Genomic DNA, 9,468 nt, shown 5'->3' on the forward strand with positions numbered 1-9,468 from the left:
GGAAGGGCTAAAAGAGTAAATTGGGAAAGAGTGACTCGGCAAGTCCATGGATGGACTCGGCGAGTAGAGACGCGATTTGGTCGCGTGTTATGTAGCCGACTCGGCGAGTCAATGAGGTGGACTCGGCGAGTAGGCGCTGAGTGGAGAAAACCCTAATTCTCGGGATTGAGCCCTATATAAAGAACATTATGTTTTCCTCCCAGCCTCTTTATTCCCCCTTGAGTCCTAGAAACCCTAAAATCATGGAGAAGCACCATTGTTGAGCAAATTGGGGCTTGGAGAGGTGGTTGTTGAAGAGATCTTAGAGAAGGAGAGGCTTGGAGCAAGGGGCTTTGCTTGGATTCAAGTTTCATTGCAGTTGGGGCGTTCTTTTGAGGTAATATCTCGTCTTTGAGCTGCTATTTCCTTGATGCATCATTTTGGGGGTATTAGAGATTATATTCTTGGATGTGTTGGAGTTTAGAGGTTAGATCTGAGGTTGCTACCTCAGATCTGGAATGGAGAAGAGTTGGAGTGCATGAAAGTCCCTATGTTGAGTGTTGGATAAAGCTATCATGTCCCAAACCTTAGCCCTAATGTGCAAAATGCATAGATCTCTTTGGATTCACGTAAAGTTTGCCACTTTACGTGATGGATGAGTTGTAGGAGGCTAGATCTATGTTTTAGAGCAATTGCATGGCCTGGAATGCTTCTAAATGGATTCAGACCGGTGGTACTCGGCGAGTCACATGGGTGTACTCGACGAGTTGCTTGAAGATGAGCTGGAACTCGACGAGTTGGAAGAACAACTCGGCGAGTTGGATGAAGATGGCCTGGAACTCGGCGAGTTGTATGAACAACTCGGCGAGTAGGTTAAAGGTAGCCTTAGACTCGGCGAGTCTGTTCTTGGGCTCGGCGAGTCTTGTCGAAGAGTCCCAATATTTCTGGTTGAGTCGAGAATCGGTGAGTCAAGGGATGACTCGGTGAGTTGTGTGCGAGTGGACTCAGAGTTGTCGAACTCGACGAGTCTCGGGGTGACTCGGCGAGTTAGGTCGCGGATTGAGGGAAGTTCTGAGTATGGGGACTCGGCGAGTCATCGGGTTGACTCGGCGAGTAGAGTCGGTCAAGGGTTGACTTTGACCTTGTCTTTGACCAAGGGTTGACCAGTGGTTTCCAGGGCCCTAACTTGTTCTAAAACATGCATCAATGTGTTTATAGCTCAACAATCATGTGAATGAGTCATGATCAAGGAGTTTACGGCCTAAGAAGCTCCTTAGGCCGTAAACACCCTAAAGATGGCCAAAAGTCTCCATTTTTCTTCTTTTGAGCTTGGATACTAGTTAGGGGTTATACCTAGGAGCCTTTGATCATCAAAACCATAAGTTTTAGGGCACTAAAAAGGGTTTACGGCCCAAGCACATGCTTAGGCCGTAAACACCCTTTTCCATGTTAAAAGTCCCAACAACCCTTCCAAAGCATGTTTGGACTTAAGATGCAACCTAGGGGACTTCCAATTCGAGTTTAGGCCAAGTAAAACACCATGTTTGAGGGGTAAACTAGAGTTTACGGCCCAAGCATATGCTTAGACCGTAAACTCCCCCAAACTTAGCCAAAATGATGGTTTAAGCCCCTAAACACCTTTATACCTTCACTAGAAATCAATAGAAATGGAATAAGCGCCTTAACATCATGAAATGGGGAGTGAACAAGAGTTCACGGCCAAGCCATGGGGCTTACGGCTGTAAACTCCCAAGGAGTGGCCTTTGGGCCGTAAACTCCAAGGGAGTGAACTCATGAGCCCCTTGTTACTCCCCTTTGGCCTTGTAAAATACCCTAGAACCACCACCTCTTGCATATGAAACTAAATAGCATTCAAAAATACCCCTCCCATGAGTTTACGGCCGTAAACTCATGGGGGATAAGGCCTCTCAACCGTAAACTCACTTAGGGTGGGTTTTAGGAGAGTAAACTCCAATGTGAGGTCACACACTCCTTCCCTACAACTCATTGACCTTCTAGTACTCAACCATTAGGCCTTTAATCAAGCTTGAATGTTTAAATGCTTTAAATAGAATATAAGTCACTAATTACTTTCAAAACACTTATCCCACATGTTAATAGGGTCTTAAAGGGTGTACAAGTCTTTATTTGGTACAAAACGCTCAACCGGCACTTTCACCCGATTTACCCGATTTACTCGGTTTCAGGTGAGTTCATACCCCTTTAATGAACCTTTCAAATGTTTTTATATGTTTTAGGGGGGGGATACAAGTCAAATCTACATGTTTATGGAAATTAATCACATGTGATTCACTATCCGTAGTTCAAATCACATGTGATTTACTACTATGTTTTATAAAAGGATTTTCGTTTTCAAAACTATTTTGGATTAATAAACTATTTTCTAAATGTTCCTTTTTGACAAAATTTTTATTAAATAAATTCCTCATAAAATGTAACCACACTAATATATTTATATAAGTAAGACTTGAAGGACTTAGGACCGATAGCTCGCCTTATTTCCTGTTCTTGTTTGATTGTGGGCTTAGGGTAGTTGTTATCCGTCCGACTGTCATTGACTTCTTAATTATATATCATATATATTAGTGTTGGATACGAGTATTTTCATTTCATTCGATGTTTAAACCACTAAATTGACAAGAACCATATACACTAAGTTAACTATAATAGGTATAGTTAAGGCCACTATTGCTCGCTATAGCTACTACTCTACCCTCTATAATACACCCTATTACGATACTATATACTAATAAGAGAACACACTATGAGTTATACAAATGACTACTACACTATAATACAAGAGAAAGCACTAATCAGGAGATAACACACTAACTTACTATGAGATACTCTATTCGCTACGCACTATGCCCAAAGTTTTCCGCCAGGAGAACGATGCTACATGTATAGATCTATACGGGGCAGACACTATTACTTCCCGACTGTTAACTTCAGTCCGATCCGTGTAGGCCCAGGGATGCCGCTACTTCACTACACTGTGCATGACCGGGAAGGTCATGGGGTCCGCTATTATACACACTATTGGTATCATACAAGGAATACACTATAACCACACTAAAAAACTAAACTAAAGGCTAAGTTAATATCCCGAAGTAAACAAGTATTTAACACTAAAGAAAGTTTGCACCACTATTATTGACTTCAGGCATAATCTACCATATTGCATTACTTATTGGAAATTCACTATTATACTTTTACAATAAATGGTTTTCAAAGATGAAAATGACATGTTTCTTAAAGGTTTTCACTTACAATGTATTTCTGGAAAATATAGGATTTTCTAGGATTTTCTACTACTTATGAATGTAAAATTGCAGCTTTTCATACTATCGGTTCTAATGCTTTTTATACAAAAACTCACACTAAACTCTTATGAACTCACCAGCTTTATGCTGATATTCGTTTTCAAAATAACTTGTATCCTCAGGTCAAAGATAGACAGATACAGGTGCAACATTTTGGAGAAGGTGGAGCATACAAGATCCATCTCTTATTTTTGAATTACTTTTGGTGTTTGCTAAACATTACAAAACACACTTGTAATTAAACTCACTATGTAATGCAATGGTTGTATGTTTCTTGTTTTTACTATTATGCAATTGTGATGATACTGTACATGACGTCCTCCACCCCGAAACGTATTCCCCCGTTATCGGTTTTGGGGTGTGACAGATTGGTATTAGAGCATTGTTTATAGTGAATCAAGCATATCAACCTATAAAAGATATACGAACTATAAACACTTCGGGACTAAAACACTCTGACCAAGAATATATATTGTTAAGTATCTAAAAGATTTAACTAAATATATATACACACACGTCTCTATAAAACACCGAAGTGAGTATCACTCTAGAACAGAACAAAAGTATTAAGATTGTTGGACAGCACAGTTGGGTTTAGAGACATATAGTCACGTTTGGGGGGATGTAGCCTGATCAACTACGTTTTCCTGGGAGTGACTAGCATGTGCCTAAGCTTAGTTATGGTGTTGCAACAAGTCTAAAAACTTACCAACACTACCACAATAACGTTACCATAAGAATACTATAGGAGTATTCTGTATCTCTAAAACACACGTATGTGATAACAAAAAGGGTCGTTACTGGTAGGACAATAGTTGCTAAGTGGATACGCCACGGTTACATGTGACTAGGGCGCTATAGACTCGGAATCTGTAGCCTTTGCTTCATTCCCTGTTCTTGTTTGATTGGGGGTCTGAAGTTAGCGTTGCTTATTCGAAGGACTATCTTGCTTCGGCTACATGTAATCGGTATGCACTACGCAAGTATTGGGTCGACTAATAACGATTCATCTTAAAAGTATCTTAGAGTAGTATGTCTATTAACCTTTCCTTTCCCCTTTCTCGCGTAGATAGCATGGCTGGCTTCCACCATCCCGGTGATCCGTACTATCCAAACCAGGGCAATGGAGGATGGCTCGAGGAGGAGTCAAACGATGATCACCCGATCCCTTTGGATGATCATCATGCTGAAGGTTACTCGGATAGCTCCAGCTCCGAACCAGAAGTTAACAACCAACCTCTTGAAGCTCCGAACCCCAACCCCCGTCCGGCATTTCAGGGTCCCACTCCTATGTGGGCCATATCCTTGCACCGATGGAGCGAGGAGCAGGGCCAGCCCTTACCTTACAATGGAGACCGAAGCTTCTACAACATAAGCGAAGGGGGATCAGCAGACCAGGTTCTTCCCATCATGATCCGAAGGATTGCCAGGAATGTCGAGCAGGGTCAAGCTACTATTGGTCGAGTTGTAGAAGTGGATGCCAACTCAAATCTCAACACGGTTTGCATCCTCCAACTTGAAGAAGCCATGGACAGGACAAGGAGGACCAACAAGGCTCTGCAGCATCAGCTGGCTGCATCCCGAGCCGAAGTTAGGGAACTTCGAGCACGCCAAAGGACTCATGATCGACACCTTCAAGAAGTTATGCGTCAGCTAGCGGATCTGAGGGTTCGCCCAACAAGTAACCGTCGCCAGTAGAAGACGTCTAGTTACCTCACTCTTTTGTTTAAAGGACTAGCCTTTCCTCTCTATGTTCCGTAGATCTCTTGTCTGTAAACATTCCTAGCTTAAAAATACTCTAACTAGACCTCTAAACTGCCAACATTTTCCTTATATTTTGATGTAAGACCTATTGTTAGGTCAATTTTCATGAACTTGTGTTACATCATTAATACCAGTATATTGGCAGTTGATTACTCTATTGCTATGACTCTCATTCTGATTTTGGATTATGTTGATTTAATCCATGAAACACTCTATTCACATTTGCACTAGACTCTTAATATTGCTATCATTTCTATGATCTTCCAGTGAAGGATGCCTCCACGAAAGCGTCCAAACAGAGGAAGACCAGCAACTCAAACCCCTCCGCCACCACCTCCTCCTCCACAGTTCGACCCAGTGCTGTTCCAAACAGCGGTGACCGCAGTTGTGACAGCAGCCATGGCCCAAATGAACTCTGGGGACGCGAGCGGTGGAAATTCTAGATTCGGTGAAGTCCATCACAGAGTGCAGGGATGCACTTATAAGGATTTCATGAACTGTAAACCTACCTTCTTCGACGGTACTGGAGGAATTCTGGCACTATCCCAATGGTTCGAAAGAACCGAAGCTGTATTTGAAATGTGTTCTTGCCCCGAAGAGAGCAAAATCAAGTTCGCAACTGCTACCCTCACTAACAGGGCCTTGACATGGTGGAACGGCCATGTCGGCACACTCTCCCTGGTTACAGCCAATGCCATGGGCTGGGACACTCAAAAAGATCTCATGAGAGGGGAGTACTGCCCTAGGGGCGAAGTTCAGAAACTTGAGGAGGAACTCTGGAACCTCAAGATGAAAGGGACCGACATAACAGCTTACACGGCCAGGTTCTGCGACTTGGCGGCTATGTATCCCAACATGATTCCATCCGAAAGCAAAAAGATCGAACGATACATCTGGGGCCTAGTGCCCCCGTATCGAGGAAACGTTCTGGCCTCACGCCCTACCACCTTCGACAGCGCCAAGGAATTGGCCCAGAGTCTGATCAACCATGAAGTCTCTTCCACTCCAGCAACAGCAACCCCCACTACCACTGCACCACCCGATTCATCTGACAGAAAGAGGAAGCGATGGGATAAGAAGAAAGGCAAGAAAACTCAAACCCCCTCCAAGGACCAGCAAATCGTGCCGGTCCATGCTGCCACTACTCCAGCCACTCCTGCACCACCAAAAGCTTATAGTGGGAATCTACCCAAATGTCCCAAATGCCCTTTCCACCACAACGGCCCCTGCCGTGAATTGCAGTGTTCCAACTGCGGCCGGAAGGGCCATACTGTCCGATTTTGCAAGGCCCCTCCCAAACCTATCTCACAAGTTCCCGGTTCGGGAGTGACCCCGACGTGTTATGGTTGCGGTGAAGCGGGTCATTTTAAGAAGAACCGTCCGAAGGCTACAAATGCTGGGGGAACTGGAAGGTTACTCGCTATCGCTCACAATGAAGCGGTATCGGATCCCACAGTGGTCACGGGTACGTTTCTCCTCAACAACTCTTATGCATGTGTCTTATTCGATAGTGGTGCAGAAAGAAGCTTCATAAATCAAAACTTTAAACACTTACTCAAACAATCCCCTCAACCACTAAAAGAAACATTCGTCGTAGAAATGGCTAACGGGAAGACAGAAAGCTCTAACGAAATCTACATAGCTTGTACCCTCACATTAGACGATCACCCATTTCCAATTGATCTTGTACCAGTCTCAATTAAAAATTTCGATGTCATTGTTGGTATGGACTAGTTGAGTCTTCATCGCGTCGATATCCTATGCTCCGACAAAGCCATTTGCCTGAATCTTCCAAATCACGAAACCCTATTGATCTATGGAGATAAACCTGGTACGAGCCTTCGTATCATCTCCAATATTCAGGCTCAGAAATACTTGCGCAAGGAATATCGCGCCTTTCTTGCTCACGTTGTCGACACTAGCCAGGAATCGAAGGATCCAAAGGACATTCCCGTTGTATGCGAATTCCACGATGTTTTCCCAGAGGATCTTCCAGGTCTACCTCCCAAACGTCAAGTTGAGTTCAGAATCGACCTAGTCCCAGGAGCTACTCCCGTAGCTAAGTCGCCCTATAGTCTAGTGCCGGCCGAAATGCAAGAACTATCCGGTCAACTCAACGAACTGCTCAGCAAGGGTTTTATAAGACCGAGCTTCTCACCTTGGGGAGCTCCAGTCTTGTTCGTGAAGAAGAAGGATGGATCGTTTCAGATGTGCATCGATTATAGGGAACTCAACAAACTCATAGTCAAAAATCATTATCCTCTCCCTCGTATCGACGATCTATTCGACCAACTGCAAGGAGCAAGTTACTTCTCCAAGATTGATCTTAGATCCGGGTATCACCAGTTACGGGTGCTTGAGGAAGATGTCCCGAAGACAGCCTTCCGAACCCGTTACGGGCATTTTGAGTTCGTAGTGATGCCCTTTGGACTGACTAACACCCCCGCAGTATTCATGGACTTGATGAATAGGGTGTGCCGTCCATATCTAGATCAGTTCGTCATCGTCTTCATTGACGATATACTCGTCTACTCTCGAAGCGAGGAAGAACACAAGGATCACCTGCGACGAGTCCTGGAGACGCTGCGATCAGAGAAGTTATATGCGAAGTTCTCTAAGTGCGAGTTTTGGATCCGAAGAGTTGAATTCTTAGGACACGTGGTTAGTGAAGAAGGAATCCACGTGGATCCCTCCAAAGTTAAAGCTATTGAGAACTAGTCAGCACCGAAGACGCCTACAGAAATTCACCAATTTCTAGGCCTCGCTGGCTACTACCGCAGATTCATTCAAAACTTCTCCCGGATTGCGAAGCCTCTCACCATATTGACACAGAAGGGTGTATCATTTGACTGGGAAGAGAAACAGGAGAAGGCATTCCAGACCCTGAAGCAAGTTTTATGCACCGCACCGGTATTATCCCTTCCCAAAGGGACAGAGGATTTTGTTGTATACTGTGATGCATCAAATCAGGGGCTCGGTTGTGTCTTGATGCAACAAGGTAAGGTCATCGCCTATGCCTCCAGACAGCTAAAGACACATGAGGTGAACTACACTACTCACGACCTCGAGTTAGGAGTGGTTGTCTTCGCACTAAAAATCTGGAGACACTACTTGTATGGGACGAAGAGCGTGGTGTACACTGATCACAAAAGCCTCCAACACATACTGAACCAGAAAGAACTCAACATGAGGCAGCGTCGATGGGTCGAACCACTCAGTGATTACGATTGCGAAATCCGATACCACCCGGGGAAAGCCAACGTAGTAGCAGACTCCTTGAGTAGGAAGGAGTATTCTGGACGAAGAACCAAGTCATTGAAAATGACTATCCGTTAACATCTATCCGTGCAGATCAGGGAGGCTCAGCTGGAAGCCTTAAAGCCTGAGAATGTGACGGGAGAATCCCTGTGCGGAATGGATAAAAGTTTGGAGGTCAAGGGTGATGGAGCCTACTACTTCATGGACCGAATCTGGACTCTGCGGCATGGAGGTTTCAGAGACTTGGTTATGAGGGAAGCACACAACACTCGCTACTCCGTCCACCCAGGCTCAGATAAGATGTACCTGGATCTCAAAAAGCTATACTGGTGGCCTAACATGAAAGCGGAGATCGCTACCTTCGTGAGCAAGTGCTTTACTTGCACGAAGGTCAAAGTCAAATATCAAAAGCCATCAGGACTCCTCCAACAACCAGAGATACCGGAATGGAAGTGGGAACGGATTACAATGGACTTTATAACCAAGCTACCCAAGACAGCGGGTGGGTTGGATACCATTTGGGTCATCGTAGACAGACTGACCAAGTCTGCGCACTTCCTACCCCTCAAGGAAACGGACAAGATGGAGAAGCTCACAAGAACATACATAAAGGAAATAGTGCGGCTGCATGGTGTCCCCATATCTATTATCTCGGATAGAGATAGTAGGTTTACTTCGAGATTTTGGCAATCACTACAAAAAGCATTGGGGATGAGACTGGACATGAGTACAACCTACCATCCACAGACTGACGGACAAAGTGAGAGGACGATCCAAACCTTAGAAGATATGCTGCAAGCTTGTGTGATTGACTTCGGTAAATCGTGGGATACACACTTACCCCTTGTGGAGTTTTCCTACAACAATAGTTATCATACGAGCATCAAAGCAGCTCCATTCGAAGCCCTCTATGGCCGAAAGTGCAGATCCCCTTTGTGTTGGGCTGAGGTGGGTGACACTCAGTTAGCTAAAGGACGAGTTCCTGATAGCGCTCTCACTGGTCCGGAGATTATTCGAGAAACGACCGAAAAGATTGTACAGATTTGCGAACGATTAAAAGCCGCTAGGGATCGACAGAAAAGCTACGCAGACAAACGGAGAAAACCCTTGGAATTCCAGGTGG

Source organism: Lactuca serriola, chromosome 4, assembly GCF_051521515.1.
Source record: "Lactuca serriola cultivar US96UC23 chromosome 4, Lser_US96UC23_V15, whole genome shotgun sequence".
Lineage (NCBI taxonomy): Eukaryota > Viridiplantae > Streptophyta > Magnoliopsida > Asterales > Asteraceae > Lactuca > Lactuca serriola.